The 14,249-nt window shown below is 42.2% G+C and overlaps 1 protein-coding gene across 3 annotated transcripts in view; it reads right to left on the bottom strand.

Moving 5' to 3' along the window:
- Positions 1–12,226, bottom strand: part of pld1b (phospholipase D1b) — a 50,330-nt gene extending 38,104 nt beyond the window's left edge. For 2 of the 3 annotated variants that reach the window (XM_078291301.1, XM_071904404.2), the window contains exon 1: positions 2,133–2,360. The gene's annotated coding sequence lies outside the window, so the exon portion shown is untranslated. Of the gene's footprint in view, positions 1–2,132; positions 2,361–12,127 lie in introns of those variants that run through there. The other variant, XM_078291300.1, reaches the window with a different exon arrangement.
- Positions 12,227–14,249: the final 2,023 nt, after the last annotated feature.

Here is a 14,249-nt window from a genome sequence, read left to right as displayed (position 1 = left end):
GGTGCAGCTTTTTTGCCACTTGGGGGTAAAAAGGCCTCAAATCTTCTGTTCTCTGGCACTTTTTCATTAAGTTGGTTCCTTTGTTCTCTTTTTATGAGGCTTTTCTCCCCCAAATATAATATTTCTGTAGTGCATCTGTTGTCAGCAGGGATGCAGAGGAGGGTAAACCCACCTTTTAAGGCGTTATGATATTAAATTCGTACTATACATCATAGTAAATGGAGTCTAACTGATGGAAATTATATGAGGATACAGGGTCTGTTAAGGAAAAAAAATTATAAATTCACTGATTTTTGTTCAGATCAGTGGGTGTTTGCCTCATGATGCCACGGTTCACCCATCTTTTTATTTACCGTTACATCACCGGTTGTCACCCCCCCAAAAAAATTCAACAAGTCAAGTTTGTTTCAGATTTGGTGCAGAACTAAATCAGGGTTCCCACTCTCACCTGGACATCAAATTCAAGGACTTTTCAGTGACTTTCAAGGTTTTGTTTGGTGGAACTCAACATTTGTCTGAATCTACACAAATCTCCATCATCGGGTTTTCCTCAGGATGCCAAGTGTTGATAAAAAAGTACTTTCGAGGCCATCCTTTAATTTTCTCTCTCAAAGGCCTTGTTTTGTCTTTTTCCTCAAATCTAGACCTTTTCAAGGATTAATTTCAAGGCCCATGGGAACCCTGCTTAGAGAAGGACAACAGAGGAAAAACAGGCAGAGTCCTTTTGAACCAAGCTCCTTGGTCCGGTGCATTTTCTTGTACATCGCTGGCTGTTTAACTCTGACTGAAACATTGAAATCGCCTGAAATGTAAGATTGCGACCAAGGCTTCCTTTCTGACAGAGAGAAGTGCTGAAGAGTGACGGGTGTCGATGTTATGTTTCATTTTTTTCCAGATATTTCACAGTCCAGTCTGTTTTTCATCTAAATAATCACTGGACAAGAAGTCAAATGAGTTCTTGCAGTAACTGAAACTTTGTCCTGCATGTAGTGATTATTTGCTGAATCTTGAGTACACACAATTGTTTAAAAACAATCAAGCTATATTGTATTCTAGTTCATTTTTAACTCTCAAGCTCGTTTATATGGTTATGGTCCTTGGACCCCCCCAAAGTTAGTGTTGCCCCCCCACTCTGCCCCCCCAGTTAAAAAGTCCTAGATCCGCCCCTGGTCCTGTTGCCCCAGTTTCCAGCCTCTCTCCCCCCAGCACGAGTGCCTGTCGTCGGGTAAAAAACATGCCATCTCTCCCTGGAGGTCTGGCTCCTATAGGTGGGTTGTGTGTGTGTGTGTGTGTGTGTGTGTGTGTGTGTGTGTGTGTGGGTGAGGAGGGCGGAGGTGGGGGATGTGTGCCATGCCTAACCCAGTCAGCACTCACCCTAATTGGGTACAGCATGGACCGCTCACCCCCCACCAACCAGCCCACTGGATCTCTCGCCAGCCAGGTGGCAGGGTGTTGAATCCTCACACACACACACACACACACACACACACACACACACACACACATAACACCCAGGCAAACACACACACAAAATCGCTATTTTTCCCCTTTTCTCTGACTTGCAGTGATGCTCTTTCTCTCCCTGCCTCCATCTTTAACTTTCTCACACTCACACACACACACACACACAAAACTACCAGGCAAGCAGACTGACACACACACACACACACACACAAACACAGATGCACATAAAATCCCTTTTCCTCCCCCTTTCTCTGACTAATACTGATGCTCTGATCCAGCACCTGTCCCGGCAAAGTCTGCAGAACCTGAACAAGTCTGCAAAAAGTTTTCATCAAATATTCTTTCTTTCTTTCTTTCTGTCTGTTTCTCTCTCTCTCTCTCTCTCTCTCACACACACACACACACACACACACACACTCAAATATGTTTCAGGTTGTTAAGTGGTCCACCTAGTTCTTCAAGTCAGTGAAGTCATTCTTAGCGGCACTCAAACATTTTACCAAACCACTAACATTTGGCAACACACACCGGCTGTAAACAGGAAACCACCAGCAGCCTAGAAAACGCAGTTTAATACAATAGCAGGAGGAGCATGAATTTCTCACACACACACACACACACACACACACACAGAAAGTCACAGCGGCTCTACACACAGCTCCACTGACCTGAGCCCACAGAGGGACGCCCATCCCGTCTTCACTTCTCCTCTTCCCTCGCTTCAGAAAAACAAAACCCACTGTCCGAAAAGAAAAGAACGAAAACTCTTCTCTCCTCCTCTCCTCTCTCTTTAAACTCCTCACACTCTTCCCCCCCTCTCTCTCTCTCTCTCTCTCTCTCTCAGTCTGGGAGAGAGAGAAGGGAGTGAAGCAGCAACGCAGGGAGGGAGGAGGGGATCCAGCCCGGGGAGGGAGGAGAGGAGATCCCATTGGCCGGAGGGGGGGTTTCACTGACGCACAGGCAGCCAATGAAAGGCAAGGGGGTCAAACAGGACCGGGACTTCCGGTCTGAGGCACCTGTCTGTGTTAAAGGGGCGATAAGAACGTTTTCTCCTTCCCCCATGGGACAAAATGACCAGTAGCCTGAATCTGTGTGGGGCTGATAGGGTTATTGATCGATACCAGTCACTCAATGATTACTTGGCCAGAGTTCTGGCTTTCAAACACAGACGTCAAGTGGATGTGGCAAGGTGCATCATGTCGTATCCTGAGTGAGTCCAGACTCGATTTCACAGGTTTTAGCATTATAAAAAGGAGATAAATATTATTTGGAAACCCTCAAAGCTGATTAGTTTGATTATCTACAGCAGTGGTTCTCAACGTGGGGTCCGGGGACCACCAGGGGTCCTTCAGGGGGTTCCAGGGGGTCCCCAGGAAATTGATCTATTGTTAAACTTCACCATTATTTCATTTACAAGAAGTTAACACAGTTAGAGAGTGTATTAGAATGACTGTTTTGATCATAGTTTCTCTGTTATCTCTCTACCTACAATACAGACAGTCATGGGATTCTGGACAAAATCACATCTGACAATAAAAATATTCTCAGATTCGGATTCGAGAAAAAATCTCACCAAATGGGGGTCTGTAGCTCTAATGTGGACTAAATTAGGGGTCCATGATATGAAAAAGGTTGAGAATCACTGATCTACAGTACGTCTAATAATTTATCACATTGATCAAATAATATCTTGTCAGTTGCTCCACTTGGTCCCAGAACTGTAATGGATAGAAGCAGGTTTGGACGTTTTGGTGATAAATTACATTAGATACAAGGACTTCACCATATAGTGACGCCGCTGCTTTCAAAACTCAATTTCCAGCCTGTAGTCATCGTTTTAAAAACAAAAACCCACAGTTCGATACTTATGTGATTTTGCGCAAAATCTGAATGAAGAACAATTATGAGTGAAAATAATCGCTTTTTTTTATTTCTGAGGGAAAACGACAACAAAAGTGCAAACCATAAACAGGGAGATGACAGGTTTCTGTATGTTATAATTACAACTATTTAAGACCCTTTTTAATGCCAGTTCAAATAAAATTCAAGACCAATTTCATCTCCAAATAACTCAAATAACAGTGAACCATACATCTGCACAACCAGGGGAATTTCTCACCAGAAAAGTATAGTGCAAAGACAAAACAGCTGTGTTTTTAAGACCTGAAACCAGATTTAAGACTCAACATTTAACCATATAGCAGTATATACCACATACAATTATACTTCAAGGGGATGGTTGTTGATGTTGTTCCAATTCGTGCTAAAGATCACAGATTACTTGATGTCCTTTTAAGTCACAAATATGAGCGTATATAGAGACTCCTCCCATGGCATCAGAGTGTGTGTGTGTGTGTGTGTGTGTGTAGGTGTGAGAGAAAGTTTGCAGGGCTTGAAGTCGGCATGAATGAACCTGCGTCATGTTGGAGTCACGCGTGTTTTCGCCTGCGCAGTTTCGTCTGTCAGTGAGCGAGAGTTCAGTGGGAACGGGCCGGACGGGACGGGACGGGACGGGTGTGTGTGTGGAGCGGCGTTAAAGAAGCATGAATGCGTGCTGCAGCCGCTCAGGGTGACGACGAGTCACTGTTGACATTCCAGCGAGGGACCAGACATTCTGGATCCCACCCACATGTGAGCGGTAACACACACACACACACACATATACACACAGAGGCATTTACACACACACACAAAAGGCTTGCACAATACTGACAGAAAAAAAAAGGTCACATTGCTTAAAGCTGCACAACGTTTTATAAAGTCCAGCAGTCTTATCAGTCACAAAGTGCAGCTGCAGCAGAGCGTCCCGTCCCCTCTAAGATAGACGCTGTGGATTCGTCCGATTTGCCCAAATTCATTTCTGGTGTCAGTGGTCTTTGGTATAAAGCGTCACAGACCAGCCGCTTGGTAAACAGTGTGTGCTGTGTGACGTTTACTGACCTCACTGCACAGGATTTTTCTGGATATTGAAGTTCAAATTTTTTCCAAACAGTCACTCACTTCTAGCTTCCAGCTGTGAAGTTGCCTAGTGCAGCTTTAATACCGCGAGTGTGATTTGAAATGCAGGAATAGCCTTTTTCTGCATAATTTTGTTTTTCAGCACTCGAGAAAAGTAAAAGAATGAGATGCTATAATGTTTAGGATTAACTCAAGTTCAGTAAGATGTTTCACTCAACATGCCACTTGATTTGCAGACTGGGAATTCTGCACAGCACAAAATATTTCAGCCTCTTATGATTTGGAAAGTGCGGTATAGTCAAAGCAATTTTGATTGTTTAGGGATTAACTGCAAATCCCTGATAATATTTAATAATCTTTTACATAGTAGAGAAAATATTCACACCTCCAAAACAAGTCTTTGTGCCGGTGTGTCGGACGAATCCTTCTTATTTCAAAAGGAACTAAATCCTGCTCACTGCTGCTGCTCAGCATCATTCTCCGTCACAGTAAACAAGTAAACAGTAAACAAGTAAACAGTAACCAAGGCTCCGCCCATCTGTCAAAACACGGGAGACACTGATTGGATCATTCTTTTTTTTTTTTTTACACCGTAATATACAGTACTGTGCAAAAGCCTTAGGCACCCTAGATTTTTTTATATACATGTTGTCTTCGATGTTTATTTATTTGTTTTCTGCATTAGTGTGTCAGTAGACTGCATTTTCATTTCATTAGTTTTGAAAGCATCTTCGCTTTATGGATTTTTTTTTACATGTGCCTAAGACTTTTGCACAGTACTGTATATTGACTTGAAATGACAGCCTTCAGTGAGGTGTGTGTTCAGTTCTGTGTCAGCCAATAGGAAGAGCCGGGGTTGGCGGTTCGATTCCCGCTAAAATACATGCAAATTAATGAGGTACTTTGGATAAAAGCAGCCGCCAAATATTAACTGTTGCCATCTACTTAGACAACGCACATCCGCTCCTGTCAGAGTCTATCAATAGATACAGATATTGACAAAGGAGTGACTGATCTTCCACTGAATCCACTTATTGACAGATTCCACACTCGACATACAGCACACACACACACCCAACACAAACACACACCCTGCTACACTTTTACCAAGAAATGAGTTCATCTGGAAGTGGAGAGTCACTATACTGCCAATGTGACTCTACAGTGTACTAATACGATTTCCACCCAAAACAGAAACAAGAATCAGTGCTTTTATCCTTATTTAGCAGAATGCACAGCAGATTTCCAAGGTTAGTAAGTGTTGAGTTTTCACTGACAATTATAAGGAGTTGGTAAGTGTTGATTGGAGAGTTGTTTGTCCAATCAGAGAGCTGATATGGCTTCTGCTCGGCTGTTCAATTAACTCTGATGGGTGTGGACTTGGCATAGTGCTGATTTTTACACTCTCAGAGTTACATTAACACTGATGATTTAGCTGTGAGAGAATAGTGTTAATGGTAAAAAAAAATAACCTGGAACCAAAACTGAAACCAAAACAAAAACAGACGAGGAACTAAAACCAAATGACCCCCAATAATAACTGCAATGACAGAGGAAACACACACCAGACAGAATAAACAGTCAGACATCTTCCTTCCTAAATACAGGAGTCAAACAGCAGCTTGTGCAAATACAGTAAATGTGTCATGTGATCTGTGTGGATAAGGAGTATGAGGGGTTTAAAGGACAACATCGAGGTTTTGGGAGATTATTGCTCAACTTCCAGGTTTGTGTTTTGTCAACCAGGGAATCAGACTATTTATTATCCTTCAGAAGCAACACAAAATGGTTTAATTTGCTTTTTAATCATTTGCTAGGTAGTAGGAGGAGCAGGTGTCACTATTTTTTACAAACGGTGATTTCATTTTGTAAATCAAACCTCCTCACATTTCAAAACAGATGAGGTTTTCTTCCCTACAGAGCAAATAGACTTCCAGCCTGATGTGTTGGTGTCTCATGCTGCAGCAGGCTGGCAGAGAGCCAATACTCCTCCATCCCCTCCTGAGTCTGTGTGTGTGTGTGTGTGTGTGTGTGTGTGTGTGTGTGTGTGTGTGTGTGAAGAAACAATTTCCTAACCACACAGCGACTGAAAAGCTCTAAAATTCCTTCAAAATATTGTCTTGACCCAGTTGACTAAGATGCTGCAGAAGGAGGAAGGAAGATAATCCACTGGCTGCTGCCCACAATAGAGATTATTGTCATTTACTGAACAAAACCAGATCCAAATGTACTGTGGTGCTGCTGCCACCCGGTGGTCAGACCAGCACACTGCAGCGCCCTCCGACACAATATTAACCCTAATTGTCTGTTAGATGCATTTCAGTCATCCAGGTAGTAAGATGTTCAAAAAAATTAATTCATTAATTAAAAACAAAATGCATTGGATTTATTTGAAGACTTTTCAAACATTTTTTGGACAGTAATCCTAATTGTTTTGCTTTGATATTGAGATCACAATTATTAATCACAATTTGAGGAACAAAGTTATTTACAGCACTTTTGGCTTCAACTTTTGGCAACAACTTGACTATTTTATTTTCAACTCAATATTGCCAATATTCTATGATTATTGATTGTACAAACTAAAATGATGTTATATGATTATAATATACACAACTAATCACGCAGCCCAAGCAGATAGCTTAGTCTACTGCTTGAGAAATTATTACTGCTTTAATTATTGTGTGTAGGTGTGTGTGTGTGTGTGTGTGTGTGTGTGTGTGTGAATACTCTACTGCATGACTGCATTCCAGCAAGTTATACTATTAAAACATGTGTCCAACCAGAGCTGAAACACTAGACACTAAAATAGACTCTACATCATGACAGTGAACCACGTTATGCTTTACAGTGTGTGTGTGTGTGTGTGTGTGTGTGTGTGTGTGTGTGTGTGTGTGTGTGTGTGTGGACACATCATGACCAGCGCCGCAGTCGTTTTTAGCAACATCGGACATTTTGATGAATGCAGAGTGACATCATCCAACGCCTGTGTGTCCCTACAGCATGTGACCGACTGTTTGCAACACACTTCCTCTTTCTCTGCATGCCAAGTGTGTGTAGTAGTGTGTTTATGCATGTGTGTGTGTGGGTGTGTCTGTGTGTGTGTGTGTGTGTGTGTTGGAGCTGGTGTAATGTAACCAACACACTTGATTTCTATCTTGACCGCTGGCTCACTTAACATTATATTTACATTACGGCTGTGTGATTCAACTGACAACTCTTGTTTTCTTATGAACCAGGAAATGTCAGTCGTTTCTATCAGCGGACAACTGGTTTCTGTCTGTAAATGATGACGATCGCCTCCTGACCCAATCCAACATGACACAATTTAGAAAACTATGTCTCCTAACCAGCAGCACAACAGACTGTGTGTCTTCATTTTATAAATTACATTTCAGGCATTTAGCTGACACTGCTAGAGTCTAAAATCAGTCTAAAACCAACGTTATAAACAACCAACAGAGGTGTGATCAAGTCAGCTTTGCTCCAGTCCCAAGTCAGTCTCAAGTCTTGAGGCTCAAGTCTCAAGTCAAGTCTCAAGTCTAAATGTAGATTACAAAGTCAAGTCCAAGTCATTAATGTCAAGTCTCAAGTCTAAATGTAGAACAGCAAGTCAAGTCAGAACAAATCAAGAGTCCAGTATCAATTTAATATCTTAAAGAAAACTAAATATGTAGGACTTTTCAATGCAATATGGTTTTAATAGGATAAAAACTTGGTAAGAGCATCATGAGTTTGATTTCTATAATCAGTTTCAACTTCAATAAATTCAATCATTCCATACAAATTCAGAAAACAGAATTTAAATTCAGTCGTCTGCTGGAACAAATCTCATCACTTTCAATCTAAGTCATTTACACAAACACAAGATCTCAAGTCAAGACTTTAGAAACCTTTTCAAGTCATCAAAGTACAAGTCAGAGTCAAGTCCCAAGTCACCAGAACCAAAGTCAAGTCAAGTCCATGTCGGGAATACGTCACAACTCCGGCATCCCAGTAGTTTGCGTTCACGTGCTTTATGGTTACGTTTCCGTTTACACACATTTCCAGCCTTCTAGGCTAACGTTAGCAATCGAGTTAGCAATAGCCTAGCTAGCAGGCAATCTTCAGCTATTTCTGGGGATTATGAATGTAAATACCACAGGAAATTGAATGCGATTACATCACAACTCGGCCAATTCGTGCCGCATCTACAATCCTGATTTCTCCGACTTGATCAGGTGTTCATGTGGCACTTCCTAATCGGAAACTCCTTCAGACCGCAAATCTGACACCGCTTGCTTGAATGCAGGGTTGCAACCATCAGTAGGAAGGTCAAGGGTCACAGAAACAGTCGGCTGATGATACTCCTGACAGCCTCAAATGACTCCATGGGAGAAGAGTTAGGGAAAGAAAAGAGAAGTCAGATGAGAGGCTGCGGCTTCATGTCTGTCTGGAGGTTAATTCAACAGGACAGTCTGCTGCTGTGAGGATCCGACCTGCGACCTTTCAGCTACAGGTCGATCTCTTTGTTTTAGCCCCTAGGCCGCTCTGTCACATTGTGTTTGTGTGTGTGTGTGTGTGTGTGTGTGTAACAATAAAGCTAAGAAATTAACTTTGATTTTTCCCCAGAGGCCATTTTTGCCCTCTTCATCAGATCTTTAGACCATTTTGGTCCTTTTTAGGGGCAATTTTACTGAAATTTTACTTACATTTGCATTGCATATTGGCAAGCAGGGATGGGACGATATATATCGAAATTCAATATATCACAATACATAAATGTGACAATCCGTATGGTGGGTCAGGAACATGAATGGTGATATCAGCTCCATGTTATTCTGCTGTAGTAATCACTAATGAGACTCTTGACCACCACAGTTTCACAAGCTCTCCATCCAAAGTCACGTTCATTTTAAATTCACAGTTATTTTATGAACTTTCGAGAATATTTTTGCCCCGACGCCCCTTAAACATCTGTCCCGGTGTGTGTGTGTGTGTGTGTGTGTGTGTGTGTTCAGTATCTTATTGTTGGTCTCTATTCCTGCACATACGGTGATTCAGTGTTGATAATATTGGTTAAAGGTTGGACCTATCCCACCGCGCCCACTGCCCCTTGAGCTCTGCTGTTCTATCCATGCATGGGACTGTGTGTGTGTGTGTGTGTGTGTGTGTGTGTGTGTGCAATACAAAAGCACACACCCATAAAGTCAATTAAGCACTCCCATGTTGTGTGTGCTGCGTTTGCTGGAAGAGCCATTACATGCATATGTACACACACACACACACACCCACACACACACACACACACACACAGAGGGACATCCCACCTGTACACAACAATATAGAACCAAGCCTATTAGTCAGTCTCTATGGGGAATAACTGAGTGAACCTTGGCCCCTTTTTTTGAACTATGAAAAAAATGCTAACACACACACACACACACACACACACACACACACACACAAACACACACACTGGAAGAGCAGGTCTTTACAAAACACACCCATCCGCACAACAAAAGTGTAATTGAAGGTTGACATTCCAAAATTCTTTTTATCCGTTTTAGAAAATAAAACTGTTGATGTTCACTGCTTGTTTGTCAGGTTTCCATTTAGTAAGTAAAGGTCAAAAGATGGCTGCTGATTTCATTAATATTCCATAATGGGACTTACTTTCATGCCAGCCATTTGGTCCAAGTGGGTGTCACATTGTTTTCCAAACAGTGTTTAACTCATTTTGATTAATTAAACTCTTCCATTTGACATTTTTTGGCCTTCAGCTCTGATCCTCTCACACTGTTAGATCTCATCAATCTGTGATGATCAATAGTCCAGGAGTTATTTTGTGATGAAGTGATGTAATTTTTTTTTTGGTGAACCCACTTTCCCTCAACCTGCCTCGTCTACGTCTACTGCAGTTAGTGATTTCCTACGTTTCCCAGAATGCCTTTCGACAACCCCCAGAGAAGGGGTTGTGATGTTGTTGCTTTCGATCAAAGGGGAGGCGGCCGTGTGGTCAATCAACTGGAAAGTGTGATCAGTCAGCAGCGGGTCACACGTGATTATGATGGTGGCCCCTGACTCAAACCCCAACCTGTCTCTCTGCTGCATTGCATTCTGGTCTCTCTCCTGCTCCTGTGGGTGGAGAAACTGGTCTCTCTCCTCTTCTATGATGGATTTCTCCCTGTATGATTGTTGAACGTCTCTCGGTGCAAAATGGCGGCTCTAGAAAGAAGCCCTCGCTCTTTGATTCTGAGGGACTGACACCAAAACCTGACGTTTACCGCTGATGTTTTACATCCTGAAACATTTTCTCATATCAAACTCCACTGTAGCTGCTGGAAATATCTGGAGGTGACGTCATGTCATCTACAATTGGCCAGTTATCCACCAAGAAGAAAAATACAATAACAACTAAATGGACCCAGGAATGGAAGGGGGGTCACCAATAGCTGTTAGTTTTTTAGGGCGGATTTTCCCTTTAAAATGAGGGTCGAATAAGAGAAAGAGCTAAGGAGAGGTAGAAAGGATTTCTTCTTCTTGCATTACTCTGGACAGTCATTTCAGAGAAAGTCTATCTCTCTCTCTGACTTCCTCTACACTAAATGACAGCAGCCTCTCAACTTCTTCTTTACTCCTGCAACAGTGTTGTTACTCCATCTTGCAGAGTCTTGCTGCATCCTTGCTCTTGGCTCAATGGCCGAAAAATTATGTTGCAACACACAGATTTGCTCCAGATAAGTAAATGATTGGTGCTGTTGAATCTTTTAAGTGATAATTTCGCAAGATCCTCATTAATTTATTCTAGTGACATCTTCCCAGAAATCACCTGCAGTTACAGATATAGTTTGAATCACTATTGTGGGCCTAAACAAGAGATAGAGAGCAGAAAAACAGACATTTAGGCCTATATATTTATGAAAATGTGTCAGATTACTACTTTAAATTCTCACATCAGGCTTCAGAAACTGGAGCAGGGGGTTTATGGGTTTGAGAGGAAGTGGTTTGGTTTACAATCTGATTGAGGCCGTGACAGATGACAGATGACAGATGACAGCGAGGAAGAGACAAACCATGACAGCCCAACAGTCTGAAACACGGCGACATGTGACGGCCGCCTGGCTCCTGCCTGCCTGGGCTCAAACCAGTTCGTGTGTGTCTGCTGACACACTCCGTACAGGTCGGACCCGTTCCTCAGCATTGGTATTCCTGAGGAAGCCTACATCAGGCTGCTTCACCCCCGCGGGCCAGGGTTTGGTTCTGGGTCATGTGTGCGTGTGATTCAGCCGCACAGTAGGGAGAAAACATCATGTCCCGTTCTCCCACTGTAACACATGGCTGATTTCTGTCCCCACCGCACCGCACCGCACCGAACCGACCGTCACTACCGGGATGCTCCGACCGCTTTCCCCACTGCAGCGGACGGATGCCATTACATGCCGAAACACCCACAGCGGCACCGCATCCCGGCGACGCGTCTCCTTTAATCCCATCACTAATCAAGCGCAAACTTTACGCGCATAATTAATCACCGCTAATCACGCCTGACGCGCCGGCGCTGTCCCACCAGAACCAAACTTTACCAAGCAGCCGTGGGTGTGTAGACCCCTACACACACACACACACACACACACACACACACACACACACACACACATAGACACACAGAGAATCATGGGATAAGCCGTGATAAACAATATAAGGGAGTAAATTGTAATCCTACCTCCTGCTGTGAATTGAAGCGATAGCAGCCGGTGGTTGGTGTGTCTGTGTGTGTGTGCGCGTGTGTGTGTGTGAAGGCACGGAGAGCTGGTAGCCAAACCACCAGTTGGATCAAGCCAGCAAGAATGACGAAGAACGGGACTGGCATTACTTTCAAAATAAAATCCTCCTCAAGCAGCTGAAATGTGCCCCGCCCCCCCTTTTCAGAGGCCCTGGAAGGAAGTGTCCCATTCATTTTCTCCATACACATTCAATAAATTCTTAATATGAAGAGTTTTCAACCGAACCAAGCAGCTACCAGATGAATCACGAAGCTTGTAACAATATATTTAGAAAATATATATATATGAAAAACAAAACAAAAAAGGCAAGGATGCAAGACTACATAAAATGTTTTAATAGGGAATGAGCTGCTCATCCTATAAAACACTGCAAGTGTCATCATCAATTCCCTTTCCATAATTTCCAACAGTGAAATTATATAAAAATATGATAATAATATACTGAACAAAAGTATAAATGCAACATGCAACAATTTCAAGTTCATTCAAGAAAATCATTCCATTGAAAGAAATTCTTGGCAAATGAGAAATGCTCACTAACAGGGATGTAAATGTAAATGAGAAATTAGCTTTTCGTGGATGAGATATTTTATTTTAGCTAATGAAACATGGGACCAAAACTTTATATGTTGCATTTATATTTTTGTTCAGTATATAATAGCCTACTGATTCCTAATGATTTTCTTCTTCTCATCCCTAAAAAGAGACATCACGTCTGACAGCAAAACCATGGTGGAGTGATGCCAATCCCCCATACAGGTTTCTAACCGACTAATATTACCTCGCTGTAGTCTGGCTACCAATCACACACAATGTTGGTGACGTTTCTATGGTAACGGCGACGTCTCCAATTTGTGGGAACTCACTAAAGCTTGTGAGTAGTGTAGTGTTTCACAAGGAACTCAGGAATAAAATAATAATAAAACATGATTTCCTAACAACAAAGCTGACATTGGAATGACTGCTGGTTTCTACAGGAGCATTTAGCATCGATTCACAGTCTGAGACATCATGGTAAACCTTACACTGTTAAAACATTATGGCAAATAATCAAATTCCCTATGGGACAATGAATGGGAAATTTACTTCCAGAACCCAGTGGCTCAGCTCTATTGACAAACGTGTTGCAGCATTTTTTTTTTTGGATTAATACAAAACATCAAAGTGAAAAGAAACAATGTATTTAAGGAAGAATCTGTAGTAAATACAAAATTTCCCAAAATGACCTTTTCACCACATAGGCGTACTGTTTTTCAGAGAACTCCCACATCTTCTGTCAATTCTAGTAGGCTATACTGTCCGGATTCATGCTATGTGACATGTGAAATTACAAATACATTTTCTGGGACAGTGCCAGCCGGGGACAACGCACCAAATCTGGGGACTGTCCCTGGAAAGCGGGGACGTCTGGTAACGCTACAATAGGCTCACTTATGTTTTTTCCAGAAGTGACAAATATATACGCTTTTATTTTGAAGGCCAGATCACCTTACTTCCAGGTTGTATTCTATGATATCTCTGTCTAGCTTGACGCAGCTGATTCAAACCAGTGGCTTCCTCTGTCAAACCACGCCCCGAATCCAGCCCCTGCCCCTCCTATAGGGAAACATAATAAACCCAAACCTATAATACATTTTAGAAGGATATTATGCATATATCACAGCAAAACGACAAGTCCCTATAGGAATATTATAGGAATACCATAGGAGATTCAAAAACACAAAATAGGTCACTATAAACTCACTACACCACACTCTTTAAATCCCTATAGGAATATTACAGGAATATTACAGTGATGTCTCATTAGGGGACAAAGATAATAACCATAACCTCAAAATAACTAGAAACTCTAACCATCTCCCTAATGAGATTTTGAAAATATCTTCCTCACAAGTAACCAGCGTGGGTTTTATAAATGCTTGTAAGGACATTTATTTCCCCCCATGGGCTGGTAAAACACACACACACACCACACACACACACACACACACACACACACACACACACTCACTCACACACACACACACACACCACACACACACACATCTCTCCTCCCTTTTC

Source organism: Centroberyx gerrardi, chromosome 22 (assembly GCF_048128805.1).
Source record: "Centroberyx gerrardi isolate f3 chromosome 22, fCenGer3.hap1.cur.20231027, whole genome shotgun sequence".
NCBI lineage: Eukaryota > Metazoa > Chordata > Actinopteri > Beryciformes > Berycidae > Centroberyx > Centroberyx gerrardi.
Note: the sequence above shows the minus strand (reverse complement) of the source record. Positions and strands in the feature narration are given on the sequence as shown.